Genomic DNA, 13,454 nt, shown 5'->3' with positions numbered 1-13,454 from the left:
CAACAGTGTATGAGGGTTCCTCTTTCTCCACAACCTCTCCAACATTTGTCGTTCTTGGTTTTGGATGTTTTTGCCAATCTAACAGGGGTAAGGTGATATCTTAGTGTAGTTTTGATTTGCATTTCCTTGATGATTAGCGATGATGAACATCTTTTCATGTGTCTATTGGCCATATTCATATCTTCTTTTGAGAAATGTCTGTTCATGTCCTCTGCCCATTTTTTGATCGGGTTGTTTGTTTTTTTGTTGTTAAGCAGTGTGAGGTCTTTGTATATTATGGAGATTAACCCTTTGTCGGATAAGTGGCTTGTAAATATTTTTTCCCAATTAGTGAGCTGTTTTTTTGTTTCAATTCTGTTTTCCCTTGCCTTGAAGAAGCTCTTTAGTCTGATGAAGTCCCATTTGTTTATTCTTTCTATTGTTTCCCTCAACTGAGGAGTTACAGTGTCTGAAAAGATTCTTTTGAAACTGATGTCAAAGAGTGTACTGCCTATATTCTCTTCCAAAAGACTTATTGTCTCAGGCCTAATCTTTAGGTCTTTGATCCATTTTGAGTTTATTTTGGTGTGTGGTGAAAAAGAATGGTCAATTTTCAATCTTTTGCATGTGGCTGTCCAGTTTTCCCAGCACCATTTGTTGAAGAGACTTTCTTTTCTCCATTGTAGGCCCTCTGCTCCTTTGTCGAAGATTACCTGTCCGTAGATGTGTGGTTTTATCTCTGGGCTTTCAATTCTGTTCCATTGATCTGTGGACCTGTTTTTGTACCAGTACCATGCTGTTTTGATCACTGTTGCTTTGTAGTATGTTTTGAAATTGGGGATTGTGATTCCGCCGGCTTTGTTTTTCTTGCTCAGGATTGCTTTAGCAATTCGCGGTCTTTTGTTCCCCCATATGCATTTTAGGATTGTTTGTTCAATTTCTGTGAAGAATGTTCTTGGGATTCTGATTGGGATAGCATTGAATCTGTATATTGCTTTAGGTAGTATGGACATTTTAACTATGTTTATTCTTCCAATCCATGTACAACGAATGTTTTTCCATCTCTTTATGTCATCGCCTATTTCTTTCAAGAAAGTCTTGTAGTTTTCATTGTATAGATCCTTCACTTCCTTGGTTAAGTTTATCCCAAGGTATTTTATTCTTTTCGTTGCGATTGTGAATGGGATAGAGTTCTTGAGTTCTTTTTCTGTTAGTTTATTGTTAGTGTATAGAAATGCTACTGATTTATGCACGTTAATTTTATACCCTGCTACTTTGCTGTAGTTGTTGATTATTTCTAATAGTTTTTCTGTGGATTCTTTGGGGTTTTCTATGTATAAGATCATGTCGTCTGCAAACAACGAGAGTTTTACTTCTTCGTTACCTATTTGGATTCCTTTTATTTCTTTTTCCTGCCGAATTGCTCTGGCCAGCACCTCCAGTACTATGTTGAATAGGAGTGGTGAAAGTGGGCACCCTTGTCTTGTTCCTGTCCTCAGAGGGATGGCCTTCAGCTTTTGTCCATTGAGTATGATGTTGGCTGTGGGTCTATCATATATGGCCTTTATTATGTTGAGGTACTTTCCTTCTATACCCATTTTACTGAGGGTTTTTATCATAAATGGGTGTTGGATCTTGTCGAATGCTTTCTCTGCATCTATTGAGATGATCATGTGGTTTTTGTTTTTCATTTTGTTGATGTAGTGTATCACGTTGATTGACTTGCGGATGTTGAACCATCCCTGCGTCCCTGGTATAAATCCCACTTGATCATGGTGTATAATCTTTTTGATGTATTGCTGTAATCGGTTTGCCAAAATTTTGTTGAGGATTTTTGCATCTATGTTCATCAGTGATATCGGCCTGTAGTTCTCCTTCTTTGTGTTGTCCTTGTCAGGTTTGGGGATCAGAGTGATGTTGGCTTCATAGAATGTGTTAGGGAGTTCTCCATCTTTCTCAATTTTCTGGAACAGTTTGAGGAGAATAGGTATTAAGTCTTCTTTGAATGTTTGGTAGAATTCTCCAGAGAAGCCGTCTGGTCCTGGACTCTTGTTTTTGGGGAGGTTTTTGATTACCGTTTCTATTTCCTTACTTGTGATTGGTCTATTCAGATTCTCCATTTCTTCCTGATTCAGTTTGGGGAGATTGTAGGAGTCTAGGAATTTGTCCATTTCTTCCAGGTTGTTCAATTTGTTGGCATATAGTTTTTCATAGTATTCTCTTATGATCTCTTGTATTTCATTGGTATCTGTTGTGATTTCTCCTCTGTCATTCCTGATTTTATTAATTTGCGATTTCTCTCTTCTTTTCTTGGTGAGTCTGGCTAGGGGTTTGTCAATTTTGTTAATTCTTTTGAAGAACCAACTCTTTGTTTCATTGATCCTTTCTATTGTCTTTTTTGTTTCAATATCGTTTATTTCTGCTCTTATTTTTATTATTTCCCTCCTTCTACTGACTCTGGGCTTTGTTTGTTCTTCTTTTTCTAGTTCTGTTAGGTGTCGTTTGAGGTTGCTTACGTGAGCTTTTTCTTGTTTAGTGAGGTGAGCCTGTATTGCGATGAATTTCCCTCTTAGGACTGCTTTTGCTGCATCCCAAATGATTTGGTATGTCGTGTTCTCATTTTCATTTGTCTCCAGATAATATTTGATTTCTTCTTTAATTTCTTCAATGATCCATTGTTTGTTGAGAAGCGTGTTGTTTAGTCTCCACATTTTTGCACCTTTCTCTGCTTTTTTCTTGTAGTTGATTTCTAGTTTAATAGCGTTATGATCAGAAAAGATGCTTGATATTATTTCAACTCTCTTGTATTTATTGATGTTTGCTTTGGTTCCCAAAATATGGTCAATCCTTGAGAATTATACCACCTTTTCTGTATCTATTCATCTATTGATAGGTATGTGTGTTGTTTTCACCTTTTGGCCAATGTCGATCATGCTTCTATGAACACTGGTGTATAAATACCTGTTTGAGTCCCTGCTTTCAATTCTCTTGAGTGTATAACCAGGAGCGGAAGTGCCAGATCGTGTGGTAATTCTGTTTAGCTTTCTGAGGAACCTCTCCACCGTTCCCTCAGCACTGCATTACTTTACATTCCCACCGGAAATGCGCAGGGTCCCAGTTTCTCCCCAACCTTGTAAACGCTGGTTATTTTCTGTTTTCTTTCCTATGGTAAAAGCTATCCTAGTGGGTGTGAAGTGATGGTTCACTGTGGTTTAATTGTCTACATTCAGACTCTCATTTGAGAGGCAAGGGAATTGAAATTAAGAGAGATAAATAGACTTACTCAAATACCTATTGTTAGTAAGAGGTGAAGGAGAAACTAGAGTCTGAGGTCTCCTAACTTGAACCAGGGCTTTTTCTTCTCCACAATCTTGCCTTATTGTTTCATTCTGATATTTCCTATCCATGTGGCTCTTTACATATTTTGTCTGACTTACATTTAGAGATCAAATCAGGTAGTGTCCCTGTGGTACTAGGTTTAACTACACAAAATTGTTGTTTTTGTAGGCCAACAAATCAAGAACCAGGAATTTTGTATGGTTCAACTTAGTATTGAAATATGCTCCTTTGATCAAGGATGTATTGGGGGGGAAAAGCAAAATTTCAGAAGAGATCTACAAATATACTGAAAGAAAAGTTGTTTGATAGACTTTGGAGGGTGAAGGAACAGAAGACTTCCTGGATGTGCAGACTAGTTTATAGTTTCCTTTAAATTTGGATTGCGTTATAACACTACCATGTATATTTTAAAATATATTCAATGTATTTCCTTCTAATTTTAAAGACCTCTAAATTTGATTGTATCCTAAGACATATTAATGTCTTTTTTGTTGAATTTTAAAGACTTTTTAACTTAAGCCTACATCATTTTCATAGTTTCAGAATCAACCAATTTTTATTCATGTTTAAAATGATATACGGGAAAGAAAGGATTATTGCGCGGTCAATCTGCAATTAACTCTCTTGTGTTACTGGGAAACACTTCTGGGAAAGAAAGAATGGAGGCACTCTGGTCCAATTTTCTTGTGACCGTTCTAATAAATAGAACTCCTGACAAAGGAGCTAATGGCACTTGCCAGCTGAAGAATCCTTACCTATGGAATGCTTTTAGCAGAATGTATCTGGTTGTTTAGGGTTGCTTATGCTAACCAAACCTGGAATCTATGAATTGGTAGGGAAAGGCTTCCTGGAAAATGTCATGTAAGCTGTACAACTATCTGAGTATAAATGGATGTTCCACGACTAAAATGGCTCTTTTTCATGGGACCTGCACATCTTGCTTAGAAACCTGACATGTGAATCTTGACCAGAGCTGTGTTGATGGTCCTAAATCTCTCCCTGCTTCACCTGTGCCTCATGATTACTTGAACCTTGAAATTATAGTAAAGCTTGATACTAGGTAAGTGTCTGTTTGGTGAGTTTGATTTGACAATCTAATTCTTTGTGTTATCCCATTATGTGAATTTTGGATGTCACCCAAAGTTTCCTCATTCACAGCCACATCATATGTAAGATATATCCAACTTAATACGTATAATGGTCCTTCACTCTTTTTAACAGCTGCATTGTATTCCATTGTGTATAGGTATCATAATTTACTTACCCATTCTCCTATTGAAGACTATTTAGACTGTTTCCATTCTTTTTGCTATAACAAATAATGCTGCAATAAAGATCCTTATTAACAGATCAGCTAGCACAATTGGGAGCACATCTTTAGGGTAAATTCTGAGAAGCGGAATTTCTGGGTCAAAGAATATGTGCATTTTGAATTTTAGGAGCTATTGCCAATTTTTTTTTTTTAAGATTTTATTTTTCCTTTTTCTCCCAAAGCCCCCTGGTACATAGTTGTGTATTTTTAGTTGTGAGTTCTTCTAGTTGTGGCATGTGGGTTGCCACTTCAGCATGGCTTGATGAACGGTGCCATGTCCCCACCCAGGATTCAAACCAGCGAAACCCTGGGCCGCCTAAGCAGAGGGCACGAACTTAACCACTCGGCCACAGGGCCAGCTCCTATTGCCAATTCTTTCCCTATAGAAATTATAAACGTATACTCCCATCACCTATGTGGGAAGGTGCCTGTTTCTCTATATACTCACATCACATTTTCCAAACCAACAGGTGAAAATTTTTATATCATTTTAAGTTTGATTTGCTTTTCTCTTATGGGTACAGTTAAGCACCAAATCAATACATCTTTTTAAACATCTAATATTTCATTTAGGTGTGGGACCTGGATTGGTAGTTTGGCCATAGGTTGAAACACAAAGTGAAGCTGCATTAAAGATGTCCTTCTTCATAGATGTTTTATGCCTGAAATTCTTCCCCAAAACCCCAGTTTCAGTTGAAGCATTAATCTCCTGTTAAAATAAGCTCCCTGTAGAGAAATGATAATTATCAGTCTTTAGGTCTTAGTGTGAAAGAAGACTCAGAGGGTGGAGTTAGATGGGAGGGAAGAGGACTGCTCATGGCAGATAAGGCATTGGGAAAGAAACCTGCTCATTATAAACGCTTTCAACCAACGGGCAGTAGGAAGGATGTAGGGAATAATGACAGGTAGTTTTACAAATGATAGAAAATCATTTCATATTGGTGAAGAAGAAAGTGGCATGCCCAGTTTTTTAAAGAGGCAGCGGAATGATCGAAATATTTAAATACAGGATGACTTTTGAACAGTTAGTAGAGTTGACTACAGAAAGTGGTGCCAAAAACAGGGAAGCCAAATTAGATATTTTATAGGGAGATATACAGAACCTAGACTAAGGCTTATGCACACGAAGAGAAAACAATTTTTTATCTAGAAGGAGATAATCAACACTAGCATCATCACCATAATGTTCACACAATTCTTTCACCATTTCAACATGCTGGCAATGTTCTCTGTTCTCTGTCAAGTTCCTTCTAAAACAGCAGAGTAACTGAGGAGCAAAAAGGCACTATTCATAATGGTGTGGGCAGGGTGAAGAGAAACCAAGAAAGGATGGAGAAACTTCTCAGGGCTAGCAAGAGCCTGGAGATGTCACCACCCTTGGGCCTGAAAGGTCAAGGAGAGGGAGAAGTTACTAGAACTCAGAGAGAATAAGCAGCTCGAGCTGGAAGAGAGGCTGCCTTACAGGAGCCATGGCCTTCAGAAAGGGAGGCAGCAACCAGAAGGGAGGGAGCCAGAGGAAACACTTCACATTTGCTCTCTTCATGCTTTCTAATCTCATCGCTGCCCCTCATTGGCCGAATCCAATTGGAAACTATGATAGGCAGAATATTGACACTCTAGGTTGTCCATGTTCTAGTCCCTGGAACCTGTGAAGATGTTACTTTACATAGCAAGGGACTTTGCAGGTATGACGAGGAGTCTTGAGATGGGGAATACCAGGGTGGGCCCAATGTAATCTTTAAAGTTCTTACAAGTGAACCAACACCTTGATTTTAGCCCAGTGAAACTCATTTCAGACTTCGGAACTTCAGGACTATAAGATAACAATTTTTTGTTGTTTTAAGCCACTAAACTTTTGGTAGTTTGTTATGGCAGCAATACAAAACTAATACACAAACTAAGGGCAAGGAAGCCTGTTGGTGTAGTCCGTAATGATCAAATCTCATGGACACAGAATAGGGTGGAAAAGGACAGGGAGCTGACCCATGGGGCAAAGAGAAACTACACAGCACATTCTATCCTTTTACTCCTTACCATGCGTTCTGTCCTTGGATAAAATGAGAAATTTGTTTCTCAACACCAGAGACATACACAGTCCCATCAACCACCATATCATCGTGGGATGATGTCAATTCAGTCACACTCCCAAATTGAAACAAAAAACATGAGCCATTCCCAGAGCTTTTTATATAAACTGTCCGGAGAGAACAAAGAAGGGAGGGAAATCATTAACATAAAACATATTTACTAATTTCTCCAGTGCCTATTTAGTTACAAAGCTAAGTTGATAATCCTATCTTCTTTCTTCTACTACCTGTTCCATAATCCCTTTGCCTCTGCCAGCACCTCGTTTTAAGACTAAGTCGTTTACCTGATGGAGTGACCCAACCTTTAGTGGTTCTATCTTTATCAAGTTGACACATTTCCTATTGACCATTATGATTGGGCATGGCAGTATTGAAAGGCACCCCTGAGTCTCCTGGGTTCTAGACGTAGTCTTCCTTGCTTCCACTTCTGATTTTCCCCTAGTAATCAGGATCAATCGATCTGGTCAGTAGAGTGAGCAACTTCTCTACCTGGTGGTTCAGTGGCATGAGGAACTCAAGGTGGTCAGGGGGAAGTCTCAGCTTCCAATTTGCCAGAACCTTGACTCTGTTCCCTGGGAGACACTTTCATCTCCCGGGTGCTAGGACATCCAAATCCACTGAGCCCAAGAATTTCAGGTAGGAAGCAAAAACTTCTTCATCGGGTCCTTAGGTGAAATAGTGAGAGGGTCACTCCACTTTAACCCTTTCGCTCCCAGATTTACTCATCGTAGTTGTAGAATAGATGGACTTGAATTACCATAAATAGTTGGATTGTCAAAACAGACTCGCATGAATCACAGATCTTATCAACACCAAACTTTACCAATGATTCAATTGATAGGTGCAGGATATAGACACAAATATAACATTTGTTTCTAGAGGAGCTAAATCTGTCAGACACATATTCCTAATTTTCCCTTTCTCTCACACTGAGATGCATTTTGGTTTTGGAGTAACAGCTGAGCACCTAACAGTGTGTTCTCAGAGAAAGCCATTTGGTAGATAGAAAGGTCTGCATGACTGAATCTCATTACCCAACCAGTCATGTCCACCAACACATAAATTCCGGATTTATTTACAATAAGACATCTAGACAGACAAGGTATATTCTGCTAGAAAGCCATTTTTAGATAGTGAATTCCTATATATTTCCACTTGTAAATGATATTAGCATGTTTACAAGGCAAGATGGTTAACGTCCCTGGTAGGGAGGAAATGCATCACAGGTCTGCTGTTAACTCTTCCCTTCACAGAAACATTTACTAGTTACTGGTTTAAGGTATGTACCCATAGGATGGTGTCTCAACCTCACAGGGTGTCCTCTCCCAGCAAGCACCTTCTGGATGATGGGACATATATTCAGACAGACGAATATTATGGATATGAGCACACTGTCACAAATCTAGTGCTGTAAAGTGAATCCTCTAGTTGAAGTCTGTGTGCGGATACCATACATACAAACGGGCAGAAGCAGTTTTGGCAGGGCAGGTAAAACTATACCAGAAATATATGTCTGTCCCTAAGAGAACAAGTCATTCCATCTCTGTGATGGAAGAGATTCGATGTAATCAATTTGCCGCAGGCTTGGCTGATTTCCCAGGGAATGGTGCCATATTCGGGCTCATCACTGGCTTCTACGGTTGTCTGTGGTAGTAGCCACAGCTTCAACCTGGTGAGAGGAAGATGATGTTGTTGAACCCATGTGTATTAGTTTGCTAGAACTGCCATAACAAAATATCATGACTGGGTGACTTAAACAACAGAAATTTACTTTCTCACAGTTCTGGAGTTTAGAAGTCCAAGATCAAAGTGTGGGCAAGTTTGGTTTCTCCTGAAGTCCCTCTCCTTGGCTTGCGTATAGCTGCACTCTCACTGTGTCCTCACAAGGCCTTTTCTCTGTGTGCACTCATCCCTAGTGTCTCTTTGTACGTCCTAATCTCTTCTTATAAGGACACCAGTCAGGTTGGATTAGGGCCCACCCGAATGGCTTCATTTTAACTTAATTACCTCTTTAAAGGCCCTTTCTCCAAATACAGTCACATGCTGAGGTTATGGGGGTTAGGACGTGAACACATCAATTTTAGTGGAACATAATTCAGTCCATAACACTCTGCCCTCTGGACCTCCAAGATTCATGTGTTTCTCATATGCAAAATACCCTCACCATTATCCCAACAACGCAAAAGTCTTAACCCATTCTAGCATCACCCATATGTCCCAGATTTCATCTAAAGTACGGGTGACATTCAAGGTATGAGTCATCTTGAGGCAAAAATTCCTCTCCAGCTGTGAACCTAGGAAATCACGTAAGTTATCTACTCACTAAATACTATGTTGGGACAGACAAAGGATAGACATTCCCGCTCTAAAAGGGAAAAATCTGAAAGAAGAAAGGGGTCACAGGTCCCAAGCAAGTTCTCAACCTACCAGGGCAAATTCAATTTGATTTTAAGGTTCAAGAATAATCCTCCTTGCTCTGTCCTCTGGTCCTGCCAGGGTGGTGGCCCTGCCTTCTGGGTCCACTGGGGCAGCTGCATCACCTTGGAGCCCTGGAAGGTAGCATTGCTCTTGTAGCCTGGGCAGTAGCCTTGCCCCCAAGGCTCTATCTCTAAGTACAGCCGCAATCTGAGGTATGAGGCTTAGGGCTTCACCATTTGAGTTTGTGGGGGAGGGGCCCAATTCAATCCATAACACCATGCATACCTGCCACCATGGACACTTGTACATGGGACCATTAAGCAAACAGTGGGATGACTGGGGAAAGAAGCTTACCCATAACCAGAGATTGGGCCATCTTGTCTACCTGATTACTGAGCTCTTCCTCTGGAGTGGGTGCACTTACATGGGACAATAATATCATCACACTCTGTACCCATTCTGAGAAGTCCACCCCTACACCTCTACTCCTTGTCCTCTTGTTATCAATCTTCTGATCTTCCTCTTATCAAGTCTCTGCATAATTAGTGAACCATTAGCCACTATCTATCAATCAGTTTAGGTACATATCTCAGGGTACCTTTCTTTCCACATGAAGTGTACAACCAAATATATCTTCCAGATTTCTGCCCCTGGGAGGTTTCCCTCAACCACTCTCAGAATTACTCCCAAGTGGGGCTATAGTACGGTAGCCTTCCATTTCTGGCTAGTGTCAGGCCAGCATTTTTTTCTACTCTGCTTTCTGGGCATAAAAACTCCATGTAAAACCTTGAATGTTGAGATGAAGAGAAGGTAGCAAAACACGCAGTTACCAAGAAGCTGGAACTCACTCACTTGGGCGGTTTAGTTGTGCCTCTTGAATAGACTTGGGCCCAGTCTTATATATAATACTGCCATTCAGTAATAAAATGCTGTTGTACTCATGTAATGTTCTAATTTGATCATCATGTGGCACTTAGTTCATGATTGGTTTGGGTGAACTAAATAATTGCATGTTCTGCAGTCAAGGGCTCAGTCTCTACCAGATCCCAGTAGCGAGTGAGGAGCTACTTTTCAAATGGAGCATAGTTGTCAGAAGAAGAGGATATGGCCTTCTTCCAAAACTCTGAGTCACTGATATGACTCTTCTACTGAGATTTCCTAGAGGCTGAATTCAGCATCTCTGTCTCCCACAGACATTTCCAATATCATTGGGATTGCTATCACCTGCACCAGCGACAGGGTAGATTGCACTATACCTTAGACTTGCTACAGAAACTTCTAACTCTGGGCTTTACTCAAAACTAGAAGCTTTATGGGTTACCTGGTAAGTGAGAAGGAGCAACACATCAGACAGTGTAGGTTGTCAATTCAAAGAGGTCCTCCAAGCATGATGCCTCTTTCTTCCTGGGGGGCGTTGCAACATGAAGCAACCTCTCTCATTTTAGAGGGGTTATCCCCCTCTAAAATGTCCTCGTGACCACTGGACGCACATGTCCTCAGACCACTGGATCCCTAGAATTCCACCAAAGAGGGAGGTCTTGAATTGTGTGGGGTTTATCTACCATTCTCTAGCAAGATTGTGTTCATAAAGGTCAACCATCCAGGGACAGAGCAAGATGGAGAAGAATAAAGAATGCATACGGAGGGGAAAAAAGAGAGACAGATAGCCCAGAAGTAAGATGTTGATGGTTTATTTTTATTACTAACACATGAAGGCAAACTGCTTTTTATTATCTTTGCTAAAAGGAATTGGAGAGAGAGGGGGGCATTATTTTCTAGGTCATCAGTTCATACCAAGTGCCAGAGGCTATACTGATCTGTTGCATAAATATGCCACATCCAGAATCACAGCTGTGATTGGCATCTCTAAGTTTTTGGTAATCTAGAGCCATTCTCTGAAACACATGTGGCTTTTGCACCAGGCAGAGAATTAAGCGGGTTTGTGGTAGGAATCACCTCTCTGCATCTTTCATGTCTATTACGGTAGCACAAACCTTTTGAATTTGATTGGGATGCAGAATTACTTTTGGAACACTATGTTGGTGGACTGGAGAAAGAGGTCCAGTAGCTTCCACTTGAGACTTCTTACTATAATAAGGCTCACTCCATCAATCAAAGGACAGTTACTAAATATTCCTTTTCCTGCCATACCTTCTGAGATGAGGGAAGTAATCAAAGAATGGCTCCATCATGCCATTGGACCCACGGTGGAGCTGACTCTGGACAAGATTCTGTGTATCGCATGACCTCTGTCGGTTTAACTCTGACTGGTGGACTATGGTGGATTTTTTCTTTGTTTGTTGCTTTTGTTTGTTTTGCTTTATCTTATTTTATTTCATGTCTCTGAGTTTAGCTTCAGTTCAAAGCCAATATCAAATAAGCCCAAAAGATATTTACCTCTTTCTAGTTTACAGTCACTCTGGTAAGTGGACTCACTTGTCTCTAGGAAAAGTTGTATTGAAGATACACAAAACCCACCTGTGGTCACATTGCAGGGTCCTTTGGGGCTACACGTCTGTGATCTAGTTTAGTTCTAGAAACTAGATAAGAGGCTGTGAATCTCCACTACACTGACCTATGTTAGGTTTCTGCCCACTAGACCCAAAATCATTGTCTGAATATGTCAAGAAGCACCTTGGTAGGGTGCCCTGGTATTTAATTCCTAAGTCTTGTGACCAATTGTACATTATCACATATTTTATAGGTCACACATTCTGATTACTACTTCAACCCTGTGGGTTATGCCGGTAATTTGTCCTCATCTTGTCACTGAGGCCTAAGCATTGCCTTGCCTCTTCTGCTCCTAAATCTCAGTATCCCATTTGAGATGAGGGGATTCAATTCTTGGCAACATCCTTCACTGTCATCTCCAACTGACAAACAACAGCCACCCATAGCTTTATAAGGATGCTGATGTCTGCCTTACTAATGCATTATGTAATGTATTTGTGTAGAGATTGTCCTCCAGGCTCTCCCAGGGAGGTGTGTGGTTTAGAGTGGCGGAGTAAGTTGATCAAAATAGATTTATGCCATCATTGATATTTCCCTGAGTCCTTAGGCTCCTTCCTCTACACTATGCCGGGGAAGTTCAGGCATCTCAAGTTGATGGACGATGAATTGGGCCCAAGATTCACTTAGTCAACTTAGGAGTACATTCATGCTTCTTCTAGATGCTTGAGTCAACACATTAAATTCTGATTCCCAGGGGAGTGTACCAAACTGGTGACTTCAACCTAATCAAATCTTGTATTTATCATCACTGATCTAATGCCTTTGGAATCTATCCCATACAGGTTCCCCCAGATTCCTTCCAATACAAATTGCTGAGACCCTGCAGTTTTTTTCATGTATTGGCTATCTCCAACTGGGTAAGGTCTTGTATTTCCCAGTCTGGGTTATCATTACAGGCTGAACTGTGTCTCTCCCAAATTTCATATATTGACGTCCTAACCACTGCCTCAGAATGTGACCTTATTTGGAGATAGCGTCTTTATAGAGGCAATCAGGTCAAAATGAGGTCATTAGGGTAGGCTCTAGTCCAATATGACTGGTGTCCTTATAAAAAAGGGACATACAGTAAGAACACCACGTCAACATGAAAGCAGGGATTGGGGCTATATTTCTACAAGATAAGCACACATCTTAACCATAATCCTTTCAACTCCTACTTAAATTCGCAATTTTTTGGACTCCTTTTTTTCCTGTGACATTGTGGCCTGAAAAAGTGGTAAAAGTAGCTCTTAAGTTATCATTAAGAGATCAGGGTGAGGGGCTGGCCCCATGGCCGAGTGGTTAAATTCGTGTGCTCCGCTGCAGGCGGCCCAGTGTTTCATTGGTTCCAATCCTGGGCTTGGACATGGCACTGCTCATCAAGTCATGCTGAGGCAGCGTCCCACATGCCACAACTAGAAGGACCCACAACGAAGAATATACAACTATGTACTGGGGGTCTTTGGGGAGAAAAAGGAAAAAAAAATCTTTAAAAAAAAAAAACCTTTAAAAAAAAAAAGAAAGCAGGGTGGGACAATATACACTGAAAATGAACAAATTAATGCTATGAGACCTAACCGTGCCCCATGATACGAACAGAAACACGTTTTCCATCACTCCTTAGGGTCCAGGTGTGCTGGAGAAGCAGGAGACTCTTCCAGCTTAAAGAATCTTCAAATAAGCAAATATTTATTGGGGTTCCTTGGCAGGTACCATACTAAGTATGAGGATATACTGGTTAAACACAAAACTCACACAGTTCTTGCTTTTGTGGAGCATATTTTTATGAACTTCATGGCACCAGTTAAAGTCGTGGGATCAGCGTGGGC

The 13,454-nt window shown here is 40.5% G+C and overlaps 1 long non-coding RNA gene across 1 annotated transcript in view; it reads left to right on the top strand.

Annotated features, from left to right (window-relative positions):
• Nucleotides 1-13,454, top strand: part of LOC103563457 (uncharacterized) — an 82,971-nt gene that overhangs the window by 21,823 nt on the left and 47,694 nt on the right. The window contains exon 3 of the long non-coding RNA XR_011540353.1: nucleotides 4,264-4,378. This is a non-coding gene — a long non-coding RNA (uncharacterized lncRNA). The remainder of the gene's footprint in view (nucleotides 1-4,263; nucleotides 4,379-13,454) is intronic.

The sequence above is a fragment of the Equus przewalskii genome, chromosome 5 (genome assembly GCF_037783145.1).
Source record: "Equus przewalskii isolate Varuska chromosome 5, EquPr2, whole genome shotgun sequence".
NCBI lineage: Eukaryota > Metazoa > Chordata > Mammalia > Perissodactyla > Equidae > Equus > Equus przewalskii.
Note: the sequence above shows the minus strand (reverse complement) of the source record. Positions and strands in the feature narration are given on the sequence as shown.